We start from the raw sequence: 14,038 nt of genomic DNA, 5'->3' as shown, positions 1-14,038 counted from the left end.
AATAAGGTATTCAAAAGTACTATTGACTTCGAAGAGCAGCTTTAATCATGAACTTCTGAAGGTAATACTGATGGAAGTCATACCTAAAGTGGAAAAAAGTAGTAATTATCTTATAGAAAGGAGGAATAGGGGGTTAGTCAGTCAAGAGTATCAGTTCAATATAACCACTTCAACGACAAAACTATTGTTGTTACCTAAATTCTTAATAACACTAATTTAATAACTCATCCAAAAGTTTATACCACATAGCAATCATTGATGGTGATTTCGAAAGTAAGAGTACAAACTTCAGGCTTAGAAATCTGTTGACAGTAATTTTAAAAGTCAGGGTCTTGTGCAAAAATTTACATCAATATGCCTTTATTTTTTCAGAATAATGTGTCCAAAGTAAATAAAGTCTCTTTCTTATATAAAATATCTTGACAGTGAGTGAATTTTTTTTATTATTATTAAAATAATTAACAAATTTTTATTATTACATCAACAAAATTTAATAACATCAGAAAAAATATTGTAATTTGCTAATAGAGTATTATCATAGAATATTATTTTGTCACAAAAGGTAAATCTTAGATAGTACTTTTTTATATTTTCCTATTATTTTATATTACACATCAACAGTTTTCTCTTTCATGTCAACACATTTTGACAAAAAGAACACGAAATGTAATTATTTACTAATATTGCGAAATCTCAGATACTATTTTATCATAAAATGAATTATAGATGAAATTACAATGTTTTTTTTTATTTTTCCTTTTAAATAAATAGATATCTTTTTCTTATTTTATGGACAAATAATAATTCAATATAGAATTTGAAAATTTTTTGTTTTCAGTAAATTAAATTTATTGTTTAATTTATTTTTAATAACAAATTAGGAAATTGTTATTATTTTTGTGAAAATAAAATATTGAAAATATGATAAATTAAAAATAAATTATTATTAAAAAATTCAAGATTATTTTATAAAGACCACGCATAATACAGGGTCAATACATATTTCTTAACAAAATTATGATGATTTTATGAAGCCATGTTAAGTATAAATCTTACTTACATACTTTTCACAAGTGATGCGAAATCTCATAAAATAAGCCCCATGTAAAAAGAAAATCTAAGATATGATATTACCCACTGTTTGGTATCTATAATTTTAATAAAATTTAATTTAATTAATTTTTTTAATCAATTCTCATACTTTAAATGAAAAAAAAAATTATAAGACATTGTTTATTTCATAGAAAATATTTTTTAAAAAAATATTTTTTATATTTTCTGATCTTTGGGCCACTTAAGAAAATGAGTTAACGAAAAATATTTTCTTGATCATAGAAAAAGCTAAGTCATTTAAAAAAAATAATTTTCTCTTTTTAAAAGAGTAAGTTATTTTTTATTTTCTAGATACAGATAATTTTATTAAAATATTAAAATACTTATACATATATGATATAAACACATATCATTAATTCAATATTACAACCAAACAATAAAAAATATTTTCATAAAAAATATTTTTTCAAAAAATATTTTTTATATACAAATTATTTTTCACAAAACAGACATAGTCTTAAGAAAAATTCATTTTCAAATTGAATCTTTCCATGCAAATTATTTATTCCAAATGAAATTTTAGTTTTAGAAAATTTTATAAATTATAATTTATGGTAAGTAAATATTGTTCAAAAGTTTAATAATTAAAAAATAAATTTAAATTTAAATTCTCAATTCCTTAATTTAAAAGTTTTAATAAATATTAAAAAAATCCAATTATACATATTTTAAATTACAATTATAAATTAAAAATAAAATAATAAACCATCAATAATAATTGATAATAACAATTCAACCAAATGATTGGTAATTTCCAACAATTTTTCCATTTTCTTTGTTTTTTGTTGAAATTACGAAAATGGGTTTGAGAGAGATGATGAAACGTGGAGCATAACGATATGATTAAGGCTTTTTCATGTTTCCTAATGTTTTGATGAGAGGAATGTTCATGATAATTGATTAAAGTCTGCAAAAGGTAACAAAGAAAAAGAAAGGTGCAAATAATGAAAGAGATTTTGACTCTCTACCATTTACAATCATCAATTCTTCCATTACTTTTTCACAATCCTAATTTTTATGCTACGTTTAGGATTATGATTGGAGTGTTAAAATGTGCTTTTTTTTAATATTTTTTAATTACGAATTATTTTTTATAATGATTTCCATAATAATATTAAACAAATTCTTAATGGCTTTTATATTCTTGCATGGTAAGTTCAAAGTTGCAGTCCCTTTCATTTTAATTTATTTTACTCTTAAATATCAACAACAATTAGTTTCCTTTATTTGTTACCATGTACTATATAGACGTAGCCATAGTTTGCCACGCCTTACAAAAGAAAAAGAATGTAATTTAATTAGAAATATAACTTTTTAAATTAATTTAAAGATAAATTTATGTATTTAGTCAAAATCATAGTTGACAAACCAATTAAATAAAGCAAATTGAAGAATAAGAGAAGATGGTTTTGTTGGTTTGGGAGCCATTTACAGGGACTCCGAAGGTCAAGTGTTAGCTTGTGCCGTGCAGCGCATTATGGGCAATTGGGGTTTGTCTGTTGCTGAAGCTGCAGCATTTGTTTATGGGTTACAATTGGCTTTGGATCTATCCTTTTTTTGGTGGTTGCAGAATCAGATTGCAAACATTCTATTGATTTGTTGCGGTCAGAGTCATTGGTTCGTGGTAGTCTTGGCACCATGCTTTCGGAATGCCTCAAACTCAAGAAACAGGTGAGTAGTTGTTCTTGGTCTTTCGTTCCTAGAAGCTGGAATAAACTTGCTTATGCTTTAGTTTAGTTAGGTTTAGCTTTGTTAGATTCTTCTAGGTGTGGATTGAAGAAGTTCCACCTTCTATTGTTTCTTTAGTCAAAGAGAATGTTCTTTCTTTGTTTCAGCAATGAAAAGTTCCTTTATTATAAAAATAATAATAAAAAAAATAAAGAATGAGAGGTCACCAGAAACATTAACTGAGACGTTTGAAGAATGAGTGGCACTTACCCTTAACCATCATCCTTCATAACTATAGTTCAATGGAATTACTAATTACAACTTAATATAGTTAAGCTAAATTGGCCTCCATTTTAGACGCTTTTTAATATAGTTAAGCTAAATTCATAACTATAGTTCAATGGGATAGTGAACATAGAGAAGGGAGATGTTAGACGCTTTTTAATCTGGAATTACTAATTACAACTTAATATAACTAAATTGGCCTCCATTTTTATTTTATAGTTAAGCTATTAATTATATTATTATGGAATCTTTTTTATGTGATTGATGGAATGTGGTGTGTTTACACACGAATGCATTAGCACATCAACCATCTATTTCACGCTCAAATTGAATTTGATATCAAAATCAAAGTCCTAACATGTTATATTTATATACTATTAGTACTTAATATTAATTACCAAGTTATCCTATTAGCATTGTCTTTCTAAGTTATTTTTATGCAAAGCCCTTTTTCAAAATCACATTATAATTGGAGTTCTAATCATATCAAAGTTCGTATCACATTAGCTATTTTGCACAACGGATGACTTGCTCACCTTGCTAAGTATCCCTCATTATTTTTTTTTTCTTTTTAAACCATGGTTAAGGAAAGTTGCCTCCCCTAGCTTTCCCCAACCAATGGTTCTTAATAAGAACATTGAAAAAAAAAAAAAAAAAGGGAAGGCACGTTCCACTTTGCCCTACAAAAACATGGCAAAGAGATGTCTTACATATCAAAATCTACCAACAATGGATTCCCTTTGTTTGAATCACTCTAGAGCCTTTTCAGTCTCTTCAAGAGTTGAAGCTTGTCATGCTGGTATGATACGAAAAGCTTGTCATGCCTTTTCCTTTATTAGACATAAGCATATATGGTATGAATCACATGTTATGGTATCATCTCCTTTCCCATGTAGCTTATATGTCTATTTAAGATACCGTACAAATGATAAGTAAGACACATCCTATGCTAACTTTGAGTCCTCACGTCTACTTAATTATTTACTCAACGGAGCTCACATCTAGCATTTAAGATAGAAAATGTGATTTATTCACATAACGTCAAATATAATTATTACATTATTCTTGTTTCATTTGAGAAGACTTTCCATGTTTAAAGTTTGAGATCTCAGTATTATCTCCTGGATAATAAAACTTATAATAGTCTCTTCTTTATTCCCTTTTAGGTAATGAAGGCAATCTTTTAATATGTCCAACATACTTATCATAACATAATTAAATGTGTATGTATGTTTTGTAATAAATTGCAACCAAGTGTAATTAACATTACAAAAAAAAAAGCTATTTACACGAACATTTTAGGAAGTAATACATTCCAGTACAAGTACATTAACATCTAAGCAAACCCAATTACTTTGCATGTCTATGGAAAACATCTTTTGCAATAAGCTTCAGAAATAGATTTGTTATCATCTCATGTATAGAAATGTACTTCACGGTCCACTTTTTTATGTGAAAACCATGTCCCTTATAAAATTATACTTAATGAAAATGTGTTTCATCTTTCCATAATACTTAGGATCCTTCGTATAGGCTATTACTGCTTGATTATCACAATATATATTTACCGACTCAACAAAACTATTAGACATGCCAAAGCGTATTAGAAATTGCTTTAACCAAACAGCCTCTCATATAGCAATTAAAATGTTACGGTCTCAGCTTCCATTGTAGATTGAGCTATACATGATTGTTTCTTACCGCTTTATTATATGGTGTCATCATTCAATTCCAGACATAGATTATCTCTCATCTAAATCTCTTCCCCAATTAGCATCCATATAGCGTCTCAATTGCAAATCACCTCCTTAATAACACAATGAGTAATCAATTGTGCCCTCAAGATACCTTAGTATCCTCTTCACTAATTTTCAATATGCTTGCCTAGGGTCTATTGATATGTACTTACCATGTTGATTGTATAACAAATATTAACTCTTGTATCCATACATGCCCTCAAAGGTAGCTTTCTAATATAAGCTTATCACGATCTACAAGTTGAAGATGTTAAGCAACTTTCTTTATCTTTCCATCACTTTGAGTTAATGTCTTAGCACAAAGTCTTACTTTTTTTTTTCTCAATAAGAAAACAATTTATAGCTAAATAAGGCTTCATTTGTTGGAAAATATTTCACTGAAAATTATTTCTCACATTTTCTAGCGTTTAGACACTTAGAAAAATAAGTTAACAACAAATATTTTCTTGATGAAAAAGAAAACTAAATTATTTTTTAGCAAAATAATTTCATATTTTTAAAATAAAAAGTCAATTTCTAAATTTTGATAATTTTATTAAAATGTAAAAATATTTATACATACAAAATATAAATACATATAATTAATTTAATATTATAATCAAATAATAAAAAATAATTTTATGATTTTCATGAAAAGTATTTTTCATTAACACGTTATATTCTACAAAGCAAATGAAGGTTGAGTAATATAGTTAAATACCTAAAAATATAATTATTGGAAAAGATTTTGAGAGTAGTTCACCTTTTGACATTTAAATAAAAACGAAAAAATATATATAGTCAATGACCATCTATATAGCACAAGAAGGGAGAAGAGATGCAACTATAGGAATATGAGAATGCTTTCAACAATCTACTTGTAACACCCCCTATTTGCATAGCCTGATACATTTTACTGTTCCGGTGATCGATGTTGGTCCAGATAATTAAGGGGATTAGAACTATATCTAAGACACATAGATAAGCCCGGAATGAAACTAAATAGTGATTACTAGATGGAAAAGTAAAAATAAGAAAAACAAAATATAAAAGTTAAATGAGCCAAGGGTCACGGCGATGGGTGACCTTATTGGGAAGTGACAGCGAAGTCAGTCCTAACCCAAATTCTGAACAGGAAAATGTGACACCACAGTCCTTAAGACTATTGCGAACACAGTGAAAAAAAGAAAATCACAGAAAAGAATTATTAAGCAAGTCAAATAATTAGGTCAGGGATCAAGAAGAAATATCGAATAACTTGTAAATTGGATCAGACAGGGGAGGGGCAATTTGGTCAATTCACCACTAAAGGTGATTCCTGACTTAACTATCCAATAAAATCGGAAAAACAAAAATTTATGAATCTAGAATTAAATTAAAGAACTAATGGAAAAATAAATACAAAAGAAAAAGAAAATTTAAAAAGTTATTACATCATATTTATCTCACCTTTATGACATCATAATTGATTTTTTTTTTATTACCCACCAATATTGACCAAGTCAAAAATTATTTAAAGAAGACAAATACATAAAAATTAAAAGAAAAAAAGTCACTCTTCTTCCTTCATGAAATCGGCAGCCCCTCTCTCTCTTGAAGATCTCCATAGCCAACCTCCATTAACAAGCTTTTAAAGCTTGAATTTCTTGATTGTGTCCCATAAATTCTAACCCTAAACCTTAAAAAGCTTTTAATCTACACTAGAGAAAGTGATTGAGCAAGAAAGAAAGAAGAAAAGAGGAGTAGAATTGAAGATTGAACTTCAAAGTTTAAGGTAAGTGAGTTAAATTGAAACTTTTAGTTTAATTCTTGTGTTCTTAGCTCAATGAACCTAGAAATTAACTTAAAAATAAAAAAAAATTATTATGGGGGATCAAAGAGGATTTTCGGCCAGCTTATGGTAAGGTTTAGATTGAATGATTTTGATGTATTATTTGAATGGTTGTTTAGGTTGAGTTATGTATGTAGACCATAAAAATATACTTTGATTGCATTGGATTTTAAATTTGTGTAATTAGGGTTCTTGAGCATGGGAAAAATTGGGAAAAATTTTGAGAATTGGTCAATTGTAACCATTTGTGGTGTGTGTGAATTGCTAGAACCAAGTTACAATTCGAATTGGTTAGTGTTCAGATTCTGGCAGCTTGACCTAGGTCCCTTTCAGAGACCAAAACTGAAAATTTACTAACCCAATTGGTGTGAGACTAATTGGGAATGAAAAAAGACACATAATGTCACATTTTTCATTTAGGAATCATGCCCAGAAAATGATCATAACTTAGGGAACAATTAGGTCAAACTCGGGTGTAGTGTACTGTCACTGTACCAAAATGACCAAATGAACAGTGTTTGTTCATTTGGCCATAACTTGGGCTATGCAGGTCAAAATGACCTGATTTTTGTGGCATTGGAAAGGTATGACATAACACTACAACTTTCATGAAGAACACCAATCAAAATTCTGTCCATAACCCAGTTATTTTGCCACCTAAAGTTAGTGATCTAAAACTGCCATAACCAAATTAGGTGCCCAGAAACCTGGGTTAGACTAATCTGGCTAGCCTAGTTTAAATGGTCATTCTTGGACTACAAAACTCCAAATGGAGTGATTCAAAAAGAGAATTAAAGATAAGACAATAAGGAACAACTTTGATGAAGAACACTTAGCCAAATTTCTACAATATCTAGACCAATGGAACAGTGTAAAACAATACACCAAAACTGAAAAATTGAATTTTATCTTAGGAGACCTAGAAATTGAAATGACAACCTAAACCAACAAGTTAGGCACCCAAAATGTGGTATGTGGGTATAATTGGAATTCACATACCTATTAAGCATAAGAAAGTCAACAATTTGACTGGAATAGTACCATGAATAGTAATACTAAAATGCAAAGTTTAGAAAATGCCAATTTAGGCCTATGTAGAGATATAATTAAATAAGTATGAAATAAATTATTGGATTTGTTATGAGATAAGATTCACTAAAAATACGTGTTCAGTTGAAAAAGACCTGGAAAAGGACATGGCAAACTGAGTCAAGGCCTAAAGGCGACTTACATCAAGTTTGTGCACAATAACTTTTCACTTTCGATTTACTATTAGAAAATTTATTTGAATACATTTTGGAATAATTTATGCTAAACAATGCATTGAGAAATGTTGTGTTGCCGACTTTATAAATGGAAATTTGAAACAAAAATTGATTAATGTTTAGCATGAAATGTTAAATAATATGATTTTGAAATTGTTTTCGATTCACACTTAGCATAGCAGTCCCTTATTATGTTCCTCCTCCACTTGTGGGGTTGAGTTTGATATTTGATTATATTCCTCCCTCTTTGGCTTGCCAGTCTGAGGTGAGTTTGGATGAGTACTCATTAGCTAGTTAGCCACCTCCCTCATTGATTTCGATTAGTGGGGTGCGTTTGCCTTGTCGTGGTGTACAACATGGCATGTTTGAAAATTTTGTGTCATGACCTAAATTGTATTATTAATTGACAACACAGTGTTTATCAAATTGTTTGATCAAATTTGTATTATATTAAGCTTTGAAAATTGTGAAATGTGATTGTAAATGTTTAAATTATGATTTGGCAATGAATAATTTATGTTTAGCTTTTTAAATTTTGTTGTGCACCACTGAATAAAATATACTAAGCGATAGCTTCTTTTGCTGTCGCAGATAGGGAAAATGACATAGCAGCAGAGTGAGCTGCTACAGTAATAGGAAAGCACAACTTGAAGATTTTTATACGAGTATATGATTTATACCCATTGTGTTTTTGTTGATGTAAATATGGTATTGTCATATGTATGTATGTAAAATTGAGCAGTTGTATAATAAATTATAATAATATTACATTTTGGATTTTTATGCTTGTAAATTAAATTGTGATTGCAAATTATTTATTTTGAATGCAATGTGTATAAATTAATTTGAAATATTTGAGATGACAATTTTATTTTGAATTGTGGAGATTGGGTTGATTTGTGTTGAATTGAGTTATTGGTGGTTGAGATTTGATGAAGTGCACTATTTGGAAGTGTTTTCACAGGTTTTGAAGAACTGATTTTTTCCAATTATAGACGGCACTCTGCCGAAATTTTTATAAAATTTATAAAAACTTTAAATTGATTGAAAATTTGATATGTGGTTTAACTTCAAATAAAAGTTTTTAATTCCTACAAAAAATGCTCACCACCTTCAAAAAGTAAGAAAATTATTTTAAAATCCCTTGTAGTGTATTTAATGGGTTATCGGTAGGTGAAGTTCGGTAATTCATTAAGTATACTACGGGATCATATTATGCCTTAAAGAGGGGTAATGTGTGACATGTTTAAAAAGGTCCCTTAGACAAATCCCACATCGACAAAGCACGAAAATAGTCTTGGGTTCAAAAAGTAATGATATATAAAATGGGGGAACTAATCACTAAAAGCGCCTTTTAGTGGAATGGCCTGAAGAGTTGGAAGAACTTCAGGGTCAAGCGTGCTCTCTTGAGAGAAATCTTAGGATGGGTGACCTCCTGGGAAGTTCTCCATTTCACCTATGGGACAAAACCGTGAGGCTTGAGGCCAAAGCTGACAATTTCTTTAGTGGTGGGAGCCCAATCGTTACATTACCCATGAGAACAAATGAGAAAAAAATAAAAAAATAAAAAAATTATTTAAAATTAAAGGAAGAAAAAATATTAATTATTTTTTGAACTTTTAAAAATAAAGAAATTAGCATATTATTGAAAAATAAAATTATAGAGACTAAAGTATATAATGTTTTAATAACTAATTAAAGCATTACAAAATTAAAAATTACTCATTTATATTTAAAAAAAAAAGTGAGAATTTCAATATAAACATTGCCAAATATGAGAATGCCTTCAATAATCTACCCATAAAAACAATTGAGAAAGAAGGCAAGTAAACTTCCCAAGTGAAATCTACAATGGAATTGATTTATGGTTAGGAATGACTAAGCACCTCCAAAGTCCAATTTATGTGAATGAATTGTAAAAATTGAATAAACATATGTCTCTTGATTTAAGACAAGAATTGGACAAGTCCTTTTATAGGGTTTTAGACAAAAAGATTCCTTCTTTGAAATTGAAGGTGTTTGTATGAGCTTTGAATTGCCCTAACTACCTAGGGAAGTGGTAGTAGTAGTGTAGCTTTGTACTTTGCTTGTTTAGTATTATACATTACCCAATAAAGAGATCAAACCAAGAGATGGAAAATGTGGGGGCAACAACAAACCAAAAGGGAGACATCAAAACTAGCCTTTTCCTTTTTTTTATTTTTTTCAAGAACAAATGATATGAAAACAAATCTAAAGCTTAAATTCTCTTTAGTAGTGAAAAATTAAACAATCGAAACAAGCTATATATCCTACACTAAGGATTAACTATATGAAACTCATATAGCATGCTGTACATTGAGCCCATAACCTTGAATTCCAATCCTGTAATCTTGTAACTTCTTTAAAATTTTCTAGAATTGATGAAACCCACCTGGGGACCAACTACAAGCTCTGTGTCTTCTAAGCTTGTAGGTCTTTCACACCTATAATTTTTGTGACGTTCAAGTGCCTTCATAATGTGCCTATTGTTCTCATTGTTTACGGATGAAGATATAGGCATATAGGCACCTTGTCTCTGTTTTTCAAAATTCATTGTTCTGCTAATTGTGAGGTAGGAAATAATTTTATATGTCCAACTAATAAAAGATTAAAGAATTCCATCACATTTTACAGTCGGACTTATTATAAATTTATTAATGTGTCAATTCTTAATTAAATGAATATATATATTTGAAATAGATGTAAATTACTTTGTAAAATAATGATTATTAATATCGTGTCTATTTAGTATTGTATTTAAAGGTTTAAAATTATTTTTTTAAATATAAATAATAATTTAGATGTTATTGAAAAAAAATAATTTAAAAATAATTATTTTATATTTTTATAATTAAAATTTATTAAATTTAATTTTAAATTATTTTTAATATTTTTTAATTAATATATCTAAAAAATAATTTTTCCAACAATAATTTTAAAATTAATACTAAATAAAGCTTAAATCTATTTTAGTTTCAAACTGTGGTTGGGCCACAAGATTTTTTTTTTAATTTTAATTTTAATTTTAATTTTAATTTGATTTTAATATAAAATTGAATTTTTTATATAATTAGTTCCGTCTTTGTGAATATTATTTTTATTGAAAAATGTTCATTTTTTAAATTATTATTATTGATCTATTTTGTTAAACAAAGGAGATCTTTTAGAAAATTGCAACAATTAGATCAAAAAAAAATATTAAAAAATATTAAAGAGAATTTGAAAAAAATATTTTATAGAATTGATAATGTTTTAATTAATTACAATTTGTTTCTATTCTTTTGCTGTTCCGTAGTCTGACATTCCAGTTTTTTGTCTGAAACTTTTTTCCATTAAAATACAACACACAAAATAGTCTTTTTTTATGATTATAATCTGAAAGCCTTCAGTCCCGGTGCTTGCGACTTGTGAACTTGTGATGTTTGCTTTGGGGGGAAAAAAAAAAACGTTGGGCGTTTGGTACAAGATAATAATTATTACTATAATTTTAATTTTTTTTATTAATTTTTAAATTAAAAAAATAAAATTATTATTTTATTTTCTTTTTTGCACACTCAACAAATTTATCATCTCAATTTATTTTAAAAATATTATTATTATCATAATGATTTAAAAATAATAATAATTTATCTTTAATAGAAAGTATTAAAATTGTATAGTATGTATCACATTTTAATTTAAAGGATTTTTTTTTAATTTGAAAATTATTTGAGAGATTTTATAGATTTTTTAATAATAAATTAAAATTATAAAAATGTATTATTGGGTAAAGTTTGTGAACAAATTACATGATATTAATAAGATATTTTTAATATTTTGTTAAACATAATTAACTGTTACATCTAGGGGTGTGTAAACGGTTGGTTCGATTTTGAACTGAACTGGATCGATAAAATCAAAAATTAAAAATTTTAAAAACCGAACCAAATCGATTAATAAGAGAAAATTAAATCGAATCAAACCGATAAATATTGATTCGATTCAGTTTTAAATCGATCAAACCGAAATTTATAAAATTTCATATTTTTAACATTAAATCTAAATAATAAAACATAAAAAAAATGAAAATCAAAACTCAAAAATCTTAAGGTTCGGTTCGCTTTTCTTTGATTTTGATTCGGTTCGATTCGGTTCGATTCTATTTAGTTTGATTTTCTTTGATTTTCTATATATATTAATAATTTCAGCTCGGTTCGATTTTTTTATTTTTTATGAAAATAATCGAACCGAATTAATTAATCAAAATTATCAAAATTATAAATCAAACGAACCGATTAAATTTTAAAACTGAATAATTAAATCGAATTAAATTAATTTAGTTTAATTTTTCTGTTTTAACCTAAAACTGCTCTCCCCTGAGTGATTATTTATTCTCATTCATTAAATATTATTAACAGTTTAATTATTATTTATTTATTGGATAATTACTTATTTAAAATTTACAACAAAAATATTAAATTCTTAATTTTTTTAATTTTGTACCAAATAACTTAAATTATTATTATCTACTACAATGTAGTTCTTTTCTTTATTATTTTATTTTTTCCAATTATTCGACTCCACGTGGTGAGTGGGTAGGTTGATGAGATCAAGGCCACAAAATTATAAAGGACAATCTGGTCCAGGTCCACGAGGCCCTGATGATGACATGTAGCGCTCAAGTTTAACTTTTTTTTTTTTTTAGATTCTTAATTTCAATAAAAAATGCTTAATTATTTTTATTAAGTGAAATCTATATTTTAAAGAATCTTAATTAGGTCTAGCCACCGGTTTGATTCGAATTAGTTTTGATCAAAATTAACAGTTTTAACAAAGGAATTAATCAAAATCAAGATAATCTATCTAATTAATTTTAGTTTTCAACTGATTTTGATTGGTTCAATTTTAGTTATAATATTTTCTTTGAGCAATTTCTATTTTGATTCAAAAACGATTTGGAAATCATCTCCTTTTTTTATAAAAAGAAATAATTAAAACTGAGTTGTAACCGACAACTTGAACCCCTGATTCCAATTCAAAACTTAGAAGGATTATCTAAATCAGCCTCTTGTAGCGAATTCAATTTAGACCCATAAACTATCGATCAAAGAGGAATCAATATCTGTTTAGATCTAGTTTTAGTTCATTCTTTTATAAAACAGCTAAAAAATTAAAAAATTCAAACCTTTATAAGTTTTTTATTTTTTATATTTTAACAATTTTTTTTAATTTTGTTAATTTAGTAAAAAATTTTCACATTAATTTTAATTTTATTAATGAGCTTAATTAAATTATTTAATTAATAAAAATAATTTAAATATTTGCCAATATTGTTAGTATTAGTCCATTATTTTATTTTTTTAATTATTTTAACAATTATTCTCAAATAAATAAAATAAAACTATTATTTTACTCAATTGAATACTTATTATTTTCAAAGTTATAATGAAATTATTTCGCTTCTATTATTTATTAATATTTTATATTTAACTATTTGATTTTTTTTATTTCTTAATCATTAAATTGAGATAAAATAATAAAAATATCATTCAATTATTATTTTTTAATAGAAAATTTGTTAAAATTAATTAAATATTAAAATTATTGAATAAATTAATAAAATTAAATAAATTAAACAAAGCTAATAATATATAAATAAAATGACTTAAATAATCTGTCAATTAATGAGTTTAATTGATTTTATTTTATTTAATTTATTATTGAAATTAAAATAATATAAAAAATTTTATAATTAAATTGATAAAATTAAAATATTTAGTTAAAAATTGATAATTAACGCAATAATTTTTTTTTAGCCTTTATAAAAATATATTTTTAAGGCGCTTTTTAGTTAGCTACTTTATCTAGGTTAAAATAAAGTACATAACCTAATCATAACTAGTCAATAATATTTAAATTTTATCAATTAATAATTTAAATTTTGAATTAAATATTATTTATATGATAACAGAGTCAATTTTATATTTTCTTCACATCTTTGAATATCATACTAAATAATAATTTAGATTCTTAAATTGAATTAATAATTTGAATAAAAATTGAAATTAAATATATATTTTAAAGATGTTCACAATTTTTATATTAACTCAATAAAATAATAAAAAGAATCTTTTTTATAA

This window comes from Hevea brasiliensis, chromosome 1 (assembly GCF_030052815.1).
Source record: "Hevea brasiliensis isolate MT/VB/25A 57/8 chromosome 1, ASM3005281v1, whole genome shotgun sequence".
In the NCBI taxonomy this organism is placed as follows: domain Eukaryota; kingdom Viridiplantae; phylum Streptophyta; class Magnoliopsida; order Malpighiales; family Euphorbiaceae; genus Hevea; species Hevea brasiliensis.
This window is presented reverse-complemented; position numbering follows the sequence as displayed.